Source organism: Panthera pardus, unplaced genomic scaffold, assembly GCF_024362965.1.
Source record: "Panthera pardus isolate Hobbes unplaced genomic scaffold, ASM2436296v1 HiC_scaffold_25, whole genome shotgun sequence".
Classification (NCBI taxonomy): Eukaryota; Metazoa; Chordata; class Mammalia; order Carnivora; family Felidae; genus Panthera; species Panthera pardus.
Window position 1 is genome coordinate 27,768,671 of NW_026526821.1, and position 15,727 is coordinate 27,784,397.

General features: G+C 52.0%; 1 non-coding gene across 1 annotated transcript; it reads left to right on the forward strand.

Moving 5' to 3' along the window:
* The first annotated feature begins 6,755 nt into the window (after nucleotides 1–6,755).
* Nucleotides 6,756–6,862, forward strand: LOC128773560 (U6 spliceosomal RNA). Its single transcript, XR_008417924.1, has one exon. It is a non-coding gene; the product is annotated as a U6 spliceosomal RNA (small nuclear RNA).
* Nucleotides 6,863–15,727: the final 8,865 nt, after the last annotated feature.

The following is a 15,727-nucleotide window of genomic DNA, read 5'->3' on the forward strand; positions in this document are numbered from 1 at the left end:
GCCTCAGCCATCAGGAAGCAGAGACAAGCCTTCCCTGCTGTGCCCGTTATTACAAAACCTGAATTACAGAATCTGTGAGCATAAGAAAATGGTTGTTTTAAGACACCAAGTGGTGGGGTAATTTGTCCCACAGCAATATTAACGGTGACTGTAGCTCACTCCAGTGCCTCTGGAATATCCTCACACCTAAAAGCACCAAAAGCCTGAGAGTAGTTGATTTAAAAAAAAAAAAAAATTTTTTTTTAATGTTTATTTATTTCTGAGACAGAGCACGAGTGGGGGAGGGGCAGAGAGCGAGGGAGACACAGAATCTGAAACAGGCTCCAGGCTCCGAGGTGTCAGCACAGAGCCCGATGCGGGGCTCGAACTCACAAACCGTGAGATCATGACCTGAGCTGAAGTTGGACACTCAACTGACTGAGCCACCCAGATGCCCCAGGGTTGCAAGTACATTTTAGAGAGGAGGCAAATTCGTTAGTATGGACTCTTTGAATAATAAGGACTTGTGGACAGCGAGGCGCCTGGATGGCTCAGTGGGTGAGGCAACCGACTCTTGATTTCGGCTCAGGTCATGATATCACGGTTCTCGGGATCGAGGCCCACGTGGGGCTCTGTGCTGTCCACGCAGAGCCTGCTTTGGGTTCCCTCTCTCCTTCTCTCTCTCTCTCTCTCTCTTTCTCTCTCTGCCTCTTCCATGCCTGCGTGCACAGACATGCACACTCTCCCTCTCTCTCTCAAAGTAAATAGACTTGAAAACATAAGGATTGACAGTATTATTTAATCCATTCAGGACTTGCGGTCCTGATTAATGATAACTGGAGGGAGTGAGACACTGAGCAGATACGGTGTATCCCAAGAGCCTTGCTTTTCTCATTTGGGGAGTGGGGGGTGATGATGCCTACCCCGTCGGGTTTGCGAAGGGAGGGGGTCGTAGCAATGACATCAACCATCATTTATGAAGGTTGCATACTGAGCACGTGACATGCCTATTTTCATTGACTCTTCACAACAGTCCTTATGAGATAGATCCTATTATTAAGCCCATTTTATAGATGAGGAAGCTCGAACCCAGCCAGGTTAAGGACTTTGCCCCAAATCTGACAAACGAGACCAGACAAAGCTGGACCCCCTTTCTGTCTGAGTCTCCCACGCATGTTCTTTCCCACTCTGTTCCAGACTGCTCCGGGGCCCATGTTTATAAGACGCTTGGTATATCACATGCTCACAGTAAGCGGACGCTTTGCTGATGACCCTAACCTGGGATCTGGGGTCTTCGAGGCAGTTCTAGAGAGGGAGGGGGGAGGGTGAGCCCTGGGCAGGGTTGGGGAGGCGCAGAGTAAGAGCCATTAGGGAAGGAAAGAGTCTGTGTTGTTGGAAGGCAGGGAGCTAGGAAGGTCTTGAATCAGACCCCGTGGTCCCCTCCCACAGAGGGTTAAAGCAGCCCAGCCTCCTTCCGGCTGAGCGGAAATCAGATTTTGAGAGCGGAGCAGAGCTCCAGAGGGATGTTTTTCTTCTCCATTTGTCTGCTGTGGCCGGCCCATAAAATCTACCGGAACTCATGCTGAACGGGGATGTGGAGAATGCAGGGGTGGGAGGTGGGGGGTGGGGGGTGGGGAAGCCCTTATCAGGGCAGAGACCGCTCCCGTCTTCAAGGCTCCACCTCTGGGTCAGGGGATCCCCTCTGGAGGCCTCGCAAGATTTCTCGGATGAGGGCATGTACAAGGAAGAAGGACACCTCCTCCCCCAAGTGAACTTGGGGGCGGTGAGGAGTGAGTGTAGACACGGAGGGGTCAGGCTGTGGCAGGTCAATAGGGTGTGATTCAGGTCCCCCCCCCCCCCCCCCCCCCCCGGTTCTATACTTGGTATTGGGCAAAATCTCTGCCTGTTTCCTCATGGGAGAACCCAGGGAACCTGAGCCAGATGACCACCATCCGTGATTCCCCAGGCAGAGCTGACAGTTTGAGGGGTTTTTCTATCTAGCGGGCCGGCACTTTGCACGCATTTCCTCCCCCTGAAGACAGTGCAATTATCATCACTCCTGTTTTACCGTAAACTGAGGCTCGGAGAGGCAAGGCGGCCTGCCCAATGTTGCCCACAAGAAGGGGCAGGGCAGGATTTAAGCCCAGACAGTCAGTGCCCCAAGCCACCTCTCAAGCCTCCCAGTGTGAGTGTCCCTACTCTCCTTGTCCTCGGTTGCCCTCTCCCATTTCTCTTGGTTGATCCCTCACTCTTTAAGACTCACCTTGTGCCGTCACCTCCTCCAGGAAGCCTGCCCTGACTAGCCAAGCCAGATTAGGGCTCCTCTCTGGCTGCCCGTGCGCCTGAGAGGTAACGGTTTTGGTTCCTGGGCTGTGAGTCCTGGGTGACCACTGCCACTTCTAGTTCTCCCCTGTGCCTCCTGCCAACAAGGGGAACTTTCTATTTGCCTTGAAGATTTTAAGTGCTCGTAGCAGTTTTAGAACATGGCCCCATTGAGAGGTGGGGTCCACTGCGCCTTCCACTTGAGTCTGGGGGGGGCTTGAGACTTGCGTTCACGAAGGAAACAAGGCAGAATCTAGGTGACGTCCGAGGCAGAGTCATAAAGGGTGATGCAGTGATGCAGCCTCACCTTGTTCACTGGAACACCTGTTCTTGGAGCCCTGAGTTTGGAAGAAGTCCAAGTGCTCTGAGACCGCCATCCTGTGAGGACCGGGGAGGTCCTGCTTGCGGTCCTGGTCCAGGGGCCTCCAAGTGATTCCAGCCCTCAGCTGTCGATTCACATCCAGGCTTCGAGTCTCCCAACGGAGACACCAGGGACCAGAGACTAGCTATCCCCACCACGCTTGGTCTGAATTCACGAGCACCCTAAAACGGTGGTTGCGTGAAGCCACTGAGTTTTGGGGTTTCTTTCCAGGGTTCTTGCAGTGGTCTCCTCCCAGGGCTCCTTGAACTTTCCATTTCCCACCCTGGTTCCCTGGCAGTGTGTTCTTGACACAGCAGTCAGGCGCGTCCTGTAAGGCACAGAGCGGACAGTGTCCCTCTTCGGCACCAAACCTTCCCTTGGCTTCCAGTTCACTCAGAGTAAAAAAGCCAGATCTTAATGATGAGCCACGTGTGATCTGCCCTGTCCCCCACCCTTTTCCTCCTCCGTCCTGTCTCCCACCCTCTTCCTTTACCGACTCCTCTCCAGCCACACTGGTCTTGTTACTCTTCATACACCGGACCCTCTGCCTCAGGACACTTGCACTTGCTGTGGACAGCACTCCACTACCTGGAGCGCTCTTCCTCTAGGTATTGCTTGGTTCACCGCCTCATCTTGTTCAAGTCTCTGCTCAGATGTCACCTTCTCAGTGAAGTCCCGCCCTATTGAACCCTCTGAGTTCTCCTCATTCCCAAACCACTTGCCTGACTTTATTTTTTATTTTGTCATGGTCCTTCTACCTGTCTAACATCCTATATACTTTACTTGGTGTATTTAATATTTACTGTCTCTTCCCTGCCATTGACTATCAACACTACAGGGCAGGGATCACTGTTTATTCTTGAATGTATCCCCGGGGCCTAAAATAGCTTCCGACACTCAGTGATGGTTTGCTGAATGAATGAGCTGCAGGAGCCCAGACATGGGGCCGTCCAGGTGGGGAGGCAGATGGGGGTCAGGGAAGAGCAGGGGTGGAGAGGCCGGGTGGAGCCAGTGCACTGGGGCTAAAGGACATTCCGTGAAAGTGACAGCTTGCTGCCCTTCCCCCCACCTCCCCCGGGGCACCCTGAGGATGGGAGAGTCAGAGGGCGAGGCTTTGAAGATACAAACGTGGGGCTCCTCCTTGGTCTTGAGTGCCTCCAGGCACTTCCGGTAATCAGGATCTCAGGGCATCTGCCGGAGAACCCTGCCCACTGCCCCTGAGGCCTTGACTCGCTCCTTCCTGTGCTATAAAATCGGGCCCCTTCCATCTGTGACCTCCTGGATGCTGCTGGGGGAGGTGAGGTGGGGCAGGTTTGTTGCAAAGAACTGTGTGTGGCCCTGAGCAGCACGCGGCACCTCAGTTTCCTCATCAGCAAAATGGGAATGATAGGAGGATGGATTTCAAGGCAGGGCCGTGAAGCTGAATGAGATAATGGCATGGAAGTCCTTGGTAAACAGAAGTGCTCCACGGACCCAGGAGGGGGTAAAGGCACAAGGAACAAACCCTAGCTCTGCCACCAGGCTCAGTCTCATTGCTTGCAAAATGGGCTGAATGTGCTAGGGCTGTTGAGAGATTCAAAATGCAAAGGAGATTCTTAGCACTCAGTAAACGTGCAAGAGTTGTTTGCTTTTATTCATGGTGATTCTTTTTTTAATGTTTTTTAATGTTTATTTTTGAGAGAGAGACGACAGAACGCGCATGGGGGAGGGAGGGGCAGAGAGAGAGGGAGACTCAGAATCAGAAGCAGGCTCCAGGCTCTGAGCTGTCGGCACAGAGCCCCACGTGGGGCTCGAACTCACGAGCTGTGAGATCATGACCCAAGCTGAAGTCGCTGAACCGAATGAGCCACCCAGGCGCCCTAATAATAATTCTTTTTTTTTTTTTTCAAAGTTTATTTATTTATTTTGAGAGAGAGAGAGAGAGACAGCATAAGCAGGGGAGGGACAAAGAGAGGGAGAGAAGAGAGAATCTTAAGCAGGCTCTCGCATTGTCAGCATGGAGCCCAATGCGGGGCTCGATCCCATGAACTGAACCAAGAGTCAGACACTTAAGCAACTGGGTCACCCAGGCATCTCTTGACGGTAATCATTCTAATAATGATAGGGAGGAAAAAGTTACTGAGAAGCCATCTGGGAGCCCGGAGGGGACCGTGACCGTGGGCTCCACGGAGCACAACTTCAGCCCCCTACATTTCACTTTGGTCATAGACTCCCACGCACAAGGTCACCTCTGCCCATTGCCTCCAGCAAGGCCATCCCCATGAGCACACTTATTCCCTAAAATATGCCATAGGAGTGAATATCAGGCCTTGAGGCCAGCCTGGGAGTGGGTGTGTGGGGAGTTCAAATCCAGGCCCTGCCTCTCCCAAGCTGTAGAAACTTAGATGCGGCAATTGCTCTATGCCTCAGTTTCCTTTTCTGAGAAAGGAAAGTAGAATTATAATAGCCTTGGCCTCTTACAGCGGCCGTGAGGATTGAGTGAGTTAAAATGTGCCCAAGGCCTGGTGCTGTGCCTGGCACTTAGCAAGCAGATCATATGGAAGAGGGTTACTATCTTCATCCCACCAATAGGTAAACTGAGGCTCGGCCAGGAGAAATAACCCGGTTCAGGTTATCAGTTGGAATGTTTATTGGCCCTGAGCTGCGATGAGTCTCCTTACACGGGCAGAAACCCCAACCAGTGAACCTACGGGTTTGTGACACACCTTTCATTCCTTAGTGGGTTTTTGTTGTCGTTAAGTGGGAGTCCAAAATGGAGGAGGGGACAACTTAACGTTGTCCCAGGAAAATCTCACCCAGGAACTTCTTTTCAGAAATCCGGGGAAACACTTAGCCCTGTGTGAAAAGGTCTCGGGTTCCAGTTTGAGACGTAGTGCGCAAGGTAATGGGAAATCCTTGAAGGCTCTTGAGCAGGGGAAGCATGAACTTTAAGGGACAGGAGTCTGGCAGTGCATTTGGGTTATTTCCTGTTACTGGGGTCTGGACGTCGCTGGCGGGGGGCGCCTTGGTATGGTGACTGAATTCCACAAATAATCAAGATGTATTTGCAGAGACCCCACTAAATGAAGGGTGCTGGGCTGCTGTGGAGGGTTTGCAGCCAGCAAACCCCATCACATCCTTCGGCCCTGCCCTTCCGATGTGGATATACAACTCGATCTACTCCTGCAGGGTTGGGGGGGGGTGGGGGGGGGAGAGCCTGAGTGGGGAGGGGTGATGTTTGGTTTGAGGCATAGATGGAGTAGGAGATGCAGAGGGAGAGAACATTCCAGGTGGAGGGACTTGAAGGGAAAGGCCCTGAGACGAGCGCATGCCTGGAAGGTTCAAACTCTTGCCAGGAGCCCCGGGTGGGACAGAGATGCGGAAGGCAGAAGGAACAGGTGAGAGAGGTCGTGGGGTCGGACACGCAGGGCTTCAGAGCCATCTGAGGAGTGGTTTACTCCGAGTAATGTGGGGGATCATCAGAGGTTTCCGAGCAGCGGAGGGCACAGGATCTGACCTGGGCCTCCAGGGGACCTCCTCCGGCTGCGCGCGGAGAAAGGGACTGTGGGGTCCATGGCGAGAGCCGGGAGCCCAGGGAGGGTGATCTGCTCCAGCGCGGGGTGGGTAGAGGCGGCGGCAAGTGCTCAGAGTCTCCGTCTGTCGTGGAGCGGTGGCGCTCAGGGGCTACTGAAGAGCGGGTGGCTTCTGTCGAGATGGCCAGCGCACGTGCCCGTTCACCGAGCGGATCTGCCTCTGGGACTTCATCCCGCATTCATCCTTGCACATGCGTGAGATGACCCAGATGCAGGGATGCCGATTTGCCGGGCAGAAGGGGAACAGGCTGCCTGGGGCCAAGTGTGGGTGGGGATGTGGAGCTAGCGCCGCGGAAGTGGGGGGGCAGGCGCCGCCATCTGGGGAGCAAGCTGGGACGCTGAATATGGGTATGAAAGACGCCCGCCGATTCCCCGACAGTCTCCCCGGCAACAGGTGGGGTCTGGGCACCCGCACCCACTCCCTGATTCGGGGCGCTCTGTGGCTGCTCTGACCGTTACTGTGGGTAGAAGTGATGCTGTGACAGCTTCTGGGCCCAGATCTTCAAAGACGAGCAGCTTCTGTGCTCACTTCGGCAGCACATACGCTAAAATAAGAACGATCCGGGGAGGATTAGGGTGGCCCTGGTGCGAGGATGACGCACAAATTCCTGAAGCGCTCCGTGTGAAAAAAAGAAAGAAAGAAAGAGAGAAAGAAAGAGAGAAAGAAAGAAAGAAAGAAAGAAGAAAAAGACCAGCAGCTTTTACTTCCTCCTTCTTGGCAGGATCCCTTGGGGACAAGCCAGCTGCCATGAAGGAAGTCTAACCACCCCCGAGACTGCCATGCTGTGAGGAAGTCTAGCTAGCTACAGAGAGGTGTCCTCTAGGATGAGGCACCATTAGAGGGACACAGAGACAGAGAGGGGAACACCAGGTGCATCACGGCTGCAGACACGAGTGAAGAAGTCAGCCATCTCGGAAGGGGACCTCCAACCCCAGCTGTCTCAGTGACACCACACACACAGTTCAGAGACATGCAGCCCAGCCCAGCCCTTCCCGGATTCCCGACCCACAAAATTATGAGTAAAACAAAGTGTTGTTGAAAGCCTCTGAGCTGAGGGTAATTTATTGTAGTGCAAAAGATAACCAGACCCTCTCACCCAGCAATTGAACCCCTGACTCTTTGTCCAGATAAGATTCTCATGCCAGCCCAGACAAGGACATGCCAGGGTAGTGGCCGTGTGGTGGCCGAGACTTAGGGACTATCCACGCGTCCATTCCTGGGGTAGCAGAGGGGAAAACATGTGGATGCAAACCAAGGGGTCCTAGTCAGCGCCTAGAAGTCATAAGTCAAGCCACAACCCAGACTGATGTTAAACAGGGAATGAGCATTGGAGCAAAAATAAATTAACATGCATTCACAGGGGCACCCGGATGGTTTCAGTCGGTTAAGCGACCGACTCTTGATTTGGGTTCAGGTCATGATCTTGCGGTCTTGAGATTAAGCCCCAGGGTGGGCTCTGAGCTGAGTGCACAGCCTGCTTGGGATTCTCCCTCTCTTACTGCCCTTCCCCTGCTTGTGCACACATATGCTCATGTGCTCTCTCACACTCGCTCTCAAAAATAAAATAAAATAAAATAAAATAAAATAAAATAAAATAAAATAAAATAAATTAAAAAAATAAAATAAAGTAAAATAAAATAAAATACATACACAGAAAGCCACAATACCCATACAAACATGCTGTGTTCTTCAAGAAGACTCACACACTGAAGAACATGTGGGGCCCATTAAAATGGGTCTTTAAAATTTTTTTTTTTTATGTTTATTTTTGAGAGGGAGAGAGAGACAGATTGAGCAGGGGAGGGGCAGAGAGAGAGAGAGAGAGGGAGGGAGACGCAGAATCCGAAGCAGGCTCCAGGCTCCGAGCTGTCGGCACAGAGCCCGACGCGGGGCTCGAACTCACGAACCGTGAGATCATGACCTGAGCCGAAGCTGGACGCTGAACCCACTGGGCCACCCAGGCGCCCCTAATATGGGTCTTTGCAAGAGCTTAAAATGGGAAGGGGAAATGGATGAAAGAGAATCGAGAAAAACAAAAGAGGGGCATACAGGGGTCAACATGATAATCTGCCATGAACTGAGGACTGTTTTGTTTTTTGTTTTTAACTCAACTCTCCACATTTGAAGCCTAAAAAGTGATAGCAAAGGTAGACAAAATGCATGTCCATAAATAGAGCGTTGATTGAATAAATTACAGCACATCCACATGATGGGGTACTTATTAAGCCATGAAAACAAATGTTGAGGTTTGCTATGTACTAATATGTAAGAGTCTGCAAGGTCTATCCATGGGGAGCAGAAATGTTGTAGAAGGGTATGTATTATAGGCTTCCATTCCGGGGGGGAGGGGGGGGAATGAAAGTATGTGTATTTGTATATACGTTTTATAAACAAGTGCTATCTCTATGGAAGAATATCCCAAAGGCCCCTGGGTAGCTCAGTCATTTACGCATCTAACTCCTGATTTCATCTCAGGTCATGATCTCCTAGTCTGTGGGATTGAGTCCTGTGCTGGGCTCTGCGCTGATAGCTCGGATCCTGCTTTGGATTCTCTCTCCCCCGCTCTCTGCCCCTCCCCCACTCTCTCTCTCTCAAAATAAATACACTAAAAAAAAAAAAAAAAAAAAAAAGAGGGGTGCCTAGGCGGCTCAGTCACTTAAGTATCCGGCTTCAGCTCAGGTCATGATCTCATGGTTCATGGTTTTGAGCCCCATGTCAGGCTCTGTGCTGACAGCTCAGAGCCTGGAGCCTGCTTCAGATTCTGTGTCTCCTGCTCTCTCTGCCCCTTCCCTACTCATACTCTGTCTCTCTCTCAAAAATAAATAAACTTAAAAAAACAAAAAGAATATTCCAGAAACTAACCCAAGTGGTTGCTTTTGGGGACAAGAGCCAGGTGTAGGGAACAGGAGTGGTGGGGAGACTTCAGAGGAGTAGGTACCCAGGCTGTCAGTGCTCACTTTTGAAATCCAGTCACCATGATGTGATGGAATCCAGGTCACGGGAAAGGCCCGTGTGGAAAGGAACTGAGTCCCTCTCCTCTCCCCTGCTCCCTGTCTTTAGCCAACAACCAGTGCCAACTTGCCAGTGATGCAAATGCACCCCTTTGGCAGCAGATTCTCAGCCCCAGTCGGGCTTTCGGCTGAGTGCAGCCCCAGCTGGCATCTGAATGCAGCCTCCTGAGGACCGGACCTGCCCAGCTCAACCACTCCCAAATTCCTGGTCCTCAGACACTATGAGATGTAATAAATGGCTGTTGTTGCTTTAAAGCACCATGCTGTGGGGTTACTTGTTACGCAGGATAAAGAGCTAATACAGAAGGTCCCGGTAGCCTTTCCCAATAAGAGTCCCCCCCGCCACCCCAAAGAAACCATGATCCCCATAGCTATCATTCCCATGAATGTGTTAACTTTTACTACGTATACATAAATTCTTTTTTAAATTTTTGTTTATGTTTTTTTTTTTTTTTGAGAGAGAGAGACAGAGAGAGAGACAGAGCAGAGGAGCGGCAGAGAGAGAGAGAGAGAGAGAGAGAGAGAGACAGACAGAATCCCAAGCAGGCTCCAGGCTATGAGCTGTCAGCACAGAGCCCTATGCGGGGCTGAAACTCACAAGCCGTGAGATCATGACCTGAGCCGAAGTCTGACACTTAACCAACTGAGCCACCCAGGCGCCCCAACATATACATAAATTCTTACACAATGTAGAGGACTATATTTCATTCTCAGAAGTATAGAAACGCCCACGATATAATATATACATTTCTATTTATAACATGGATCCTATCTTACTTGCTTTGTTTCTTCCACAATATGCTTTGAAGATCCATCCTATTGAGGCAGATAGCTGCGGTTCTTTTTCACTAATATAATATTTCATTAGATTAATGGCATAATATTATATATTACATGTATTATAACGTAATATATCGGGTATGTTATAATCTAACCTTCCATAATGTTAATATACAATACTACCATTTTAGTAGGCAGATGCGGTGCCTAAGTGCTTGGCACACAGGGACAAATTTCATCTTCGCATCTGTGACAGCCCCTGGACATCATGTAGACCTACTAAATGTTAGCAAAGCCAGTGACCTATATCTATACCAGGACTTATTTTGAAACAATTTCAGACTTACAGAAAGGTTGCAAAAATAGTACAAAGAATTCCTGTATACCTTTACCCAGATTCCTCAAATGCTCACATTTTACTACCCTTGCTTTATCATTCTCTCTCTGCTTACATTTCTGTCTGGGTAGGAGTAAATTGCAGACAGGATGCCTCTATCTCTAAATTATTTCATGTATATTTCCTAAAAGCAAGCACGAGCAGGGGAGGGGCAGAGAGAGAGAGAGGGAGACGCAGAACCCCAATCAGGTTCCAGGCTCCGAGCTGTCAGCAGCACAGAGCCCGATGCAGGGCTTGAACTCGCCAGCTGTGAGATCATGACCTGAGCCAAAGTCAGACACATAACGGACTGAGCCACACAGGCACCCCAAAACAAGAACATTCTTAAAAAAACCACAGTGCAGATACAAAAATCAGGACATTAACATTGTTACAATACTATTGTCCATATTATACACTGTGAAATGTTGCAAACAAACTTTTTTTTCTGATCCAGTATCCGATCCAGGATACATGTTGCATTTAGTTTATATGTTTCTTTAGTTTCCTTTTATCTAGAATGAGTTCCTCAGTTTTTTTTTTATTGTTATTTTGTTTTTTTACCTTTCTGACCTTGACATTGTTCATGTGCATAGACCAGTTGTTTTGTAACCCGTCCGCCTAGTTACGTTTTTCTGATATTTCCTTATAATGAGATTCAGATCAGCAGTGATGCTGTGTATTTCGCCGTCTGTCCTGTTCGGGGGCACATGATGTCAATTTGCCCTGTTGCTAGTGATGTTCACCTTGATCGCTTGGTTAAGGTGCTGTCTGCCCGTTTTCACCGCTATAAAGGCACTATTTTTCTTTGTAATTAATAAATATCTGTGGGAAGATACATTGAGACTATGCAAATATTCTGCTCTCTTCATACTTCTACCCACATACTTCCTAGTAGGATGATATATTTTGCATTAAATGTAATTATTATTCGACCAAGGAGTACATGAGCATTTGCTGATAATTCAACAGTATAAAAAAGTATAAGGCGAGTCTCCCTCCTACTCCCTCCCCCAGCCACCCAGGTCCTCTCCTGCCGGTTCCTGTGTCCTTCCAGATTGTTCTATGCACAGGCAGGCTGATACACACATGTATCCTCTTTTAGAGTTACATGCACATAAAAGGTAGGTGAGGGACGCCTGGGTGGCGCAGTTGGTTAAGCATCCGACTTCAGCCAGGTCATGATCTCGCGGTCTGTGAGTTCGAGCCCCGCGTCAGGCTCTGGGCTGATGGCTCAGAGCCTGGAGCCTGTTTCCGATTCTGTGTCTCCCTCTCTCTCTGTCCCTCCCCTGTTCATGCTCTGTCTCTGTCTGTCCCAAAAATAAATAAACGTTGAAAAAAAAAAAAAAAAGGTAGGTGAATATACACACTGCTCTGCATCTTGCTTTATTTCACTTGACATTTTGGAGGCCATTTTCTATTTGCATAAGAGAGATCTCTTCTTGGTTTTAGAACCTTATGTCCGCCTGAGATACAACGCTTCATGTTCGCAGATAAGGAAATGGAGGCTTGGAGTGAGGAAGGGCCGGGTCCCCAAAGTTAGAAGGCAAAACAGACCTGGAAAGCAGTCCAGGACCCCTGCACGAGGGAGTTGACAGGTCTCACCACCGGGGAGCCAGGCCTTTCGGGGGCCCGCCCCAACAAGATGCCAGACCCAGGCTCACGTCTGCGTTCCCAGCCTGGCTTGTCCCCACTGCCTCCTCAATCCCCGGGGTCCCCTTCTTAGTTCTTGTTAGGGACTTCCCTCCAGCTCCCTGCTGGGCCAGGCCTTGGGAGCCCCATTGATCCTCTGACAGCCCAAGACGGATCGTTGGGGAGTGTGTATTCAGGTGCGGGCTGAGCACATGGAGGCCAGATGAGAACGGGGTGGGGGGGGTGGTCAGGGGCCCACTTGGGTGGGAGATGGAAGACTGAGGAAGGCGAGGTTAGAGGATCCCACAGACACCTGCCTCTTCTCCCCCTCCCCCACCATTCCCGCCCTCCTCAGAACTTTGACTCGCCCCCAACTCCTCTCATGTGGGGTGGGGCTCACCCCATGGCCTCTCCTTTCCCCTGGCCTGGGAGGCCTGGGGTGTGGCGGAGAGAGGTCAAGATATGAAATGCACCCTGCCTGGTTTGACGGGCAGCCCAGGCCCTCCTGTGAGAGTCAGGCAGACGATACCTCTTCCCGAGCCTCAGTTTCCTTCGGGCAGTGAGGAAGAAACAGGCCTCACATGGGTCTAGCAGGCAGCAGGGCATGGCCAGTATATGTCCCCATGGCCCTTTACTGGCCTCTTAAAACTCCCACTGCTTGGTCCCTCTCTGGGTCTGGGAGCCTCTAGCCGTCTTCCTCGACTCTCCGCACCCCAGAAGGAACACAGTTCCCGGGGTCAGGCTTGTTGACCCAATGGGGCTTCTGGGCTGGGGCACCTGGAGCTGTCACATCACGTGCTGGGAGAGCCCTGGCACAGCCATGGCCTCCGGTGATGGCCGCTCATTCCCTCGCGAAGTGGCCCCTGAGCTCTGCCTTTCTCCTTTGCAGAAATCTGCCCCCCTGTGGCTTCTTCAAGGCAGTGTGGTCCCCAGAGTGGGGAGTCTGCCTTTATGCCCTGTGACCCCCGCCCTCCCCAAAGACCTTTAGATGGCATGGGCATCTCTGGTAGGCACCCAAGCATTGTGTGGCGTGCATGGAGGTGGGAGGCTAGGGGCGCATGGGGGCTCAGAGAGGAGGCTGGGGGGCAGAGGAGTGGGAATGTGAACACAGCGAGGAAGAAGATTCAGTGAAATAGACAGGCACTTGGTGAGGGTGACAGGGTCTCCGAGAGAGGCTGGGGGCACAGGAAGGAGCGAGCAGGGCAGGGAGAGAGTGGGGCCCAGATGGAGGGCTGTAGACTCCGGGAGGGGACTGGAGCCTGTGGGGCGTGGGGGGGGGGGGAGGTTAAAGGCCCATACAGCAGAATGGGGAAACAAAGGAAGGGATGATGACTGCACACAGCCCCCTGTGGCTCAGGCAGCCAGGGAGGCCATTCCAATGGAGGGTGGCACCAGAAATAAAGCCCCCCGGGGGGGGGGGGGGAGCAGCCCAGGCCAGCAGCTCCTTCCCAGCACACAGCCCCCTGGGCAGATGGTCCTTACTGAGCAGCCGGGCGCAGGTTCCTGGGATTCGCAACCAACCGCAGTCAGCGTATCAGCACCTCTGTGGTGGCGCTAGCCTTCCAGAGGGCGCCATTCAGGGGACAGAGGTAGATTGCTGGAAGGGCTTCCCTGGCCTCGTGCCGGGCTGGGGAAGGTGTTCGGTGGCCTCCCCTGCAAATTAGAAGATGGCTGGAGGGCGGTATCGACTGGAGGCAGGGGGCTGGCATCAGTTACCCCGACACCAGGGGTGCGCGTTCCAGGGAGGGGACAGGGTTGGCAAAGCCCTCCCAAATCCTGGGACATTGCGTCGGAGGCCCTGAGAAGCTGCGGCTAGCTGCTCCCTGCAGAGACAAGGGAATAGGCCAGAGAGAGAGAGAGTCTGACACAGACACTCGTTGAGTGCGTGTGGCCAGACCCCGTCCACGCACTTTACTGAATCCTCACTATCACCCCCACGAGGTGACGACGATTATGAACCCCATTGTCCAGAGGGGGAGGTGGAAGTCAGAGCAAGTTGACACAGCCAGGAAGCCCCACTAGCTGGGATTTGAACCCCCAGTCATCCTGGCTGATCCCTGCAGGGGCAGCGGGGCCAGGAAGCTCTCAGACCCGGGCTTCCCCTGGCCAAGGGGGCTGACAGTGCCTCTCTCCCCCTCATTCCCCTCTCTGCAGGGGTGCCGGGTATGTTTGGTGCCCCCGGCAGGGTTGGGAGGTGAGACTTAAGTATAAATAAATAAACAGGGAGCAGATGGTGGGGGGGGGGGGGTACAGGGAGGGCTAGGGCCAGGGCCTCCCACTTGTCCCTGGGAAAACATTACTGGGCCAGAGCAAATGGATTCCAGACTCAGGGCCGAGAAGCTCCCTCCCCAGGCCGGCCGTCCTGTCTGCTGGGCTGGGACCTAGCACAGCGCTCGGGAGAAACAGGGGGCTGGGGCCCTGAGTCCTGGATGCTGCCCTCTTCCTTCTCTTCTCCCTGTGTGGCCTTGAGCAAGTCATTTCACCTCTTTGTCGCCATTTCTGCACCTGCCAAGTGAGTGCGTGGAAGGAGGGGGTCAAGTTTTTGGCTCGAGGGCCGCCTCCTCGAGGAAGTCCTCCTTGGTTGCTCCGTGAAGATTTTGCTAAGGGCGACAGCTCAGAGTATCAAAAGGAAGACGGGTGGTTGTGTCTTTCGTCTCACAGCAACCCTTTCAACAGATTTGCTCAGCATCTACTATGTGCTGGTGCCACGCCACCTTCAAGGCTGACACAGTGCCTGGAACACGGCTTTTCTCTGTGGCTCCAAACACTCGCTATGTGGGTAAATGAAGGAGTGGGCGGATGAAAGAGGAGACGGGGAGCTGCCATGTGTCCCAAATGTGGAGCCCGCATCACCGTGGTGGGGGGGTGGGGGGGAGCGGACAGAAGCCGATGTGGGTAAACAGCAGCATGGTCTTAAATCACACGTCCACAGTGAGAAAGTCCTTCTTTTTTCAGTACCTGCCAGGCCTTCCCCTAGGCCAGGAGCAAGTCTCCAAGATGCCAGTAACACCTTTCTAACACCCGTGGGTGTCTGCCTCTCTCTCTCTTTCTTTTTATAGCCTGGAGAAAGCTGGTCTGGGGCCCGGGGCTCCTGCATGCCATGGTACCAGCTAGAACTTGAGAATATTCTTTTTGCGTCCATTTTATTCCTTTGGGCCGGTTACTTTTCAGGTGTGGCAAGGGATTCCGATGTTTCGGTTTTGTGTGGATATGGCTGAGGGTGGTGCCAACCGGTCCTGGAGAAACTCTGAAGCGGCTGGTGCTTTCTGATAAAGCGATGGTCTGGGGCCAGGGTGGCAATGGGGGCCTGACAACAGGGGCACGAGGGAGCGCGCAGGGGTGGCGGAGATGTTCTGCGTCTGGACGTGGGTGTGAACCTCTGTCAAAATGCATCGCGCCGAACACTTTAAATGAAGGTATTTTGCTGTATGCACGTGATACCTCAACAAAGTTCATTTAAGAACACGTAGAACCTCCCAAGGCTGACTGAAGATATTATGTACATAAGATATATGTGCATGAGCTATTAAGTGCAGATGCCCTGTGGGTGTGGCCAAAGTCACAGGAAAGTTGGGGAAACGTGGAGTCAATGAATAAATGGATAGATAAGAGACAGAATGAATGAATGAATGAATGACTAAATGAGCAAGTGAATGAACATCTACTTCATCTGTGGTAATGAGTCCACTCTGC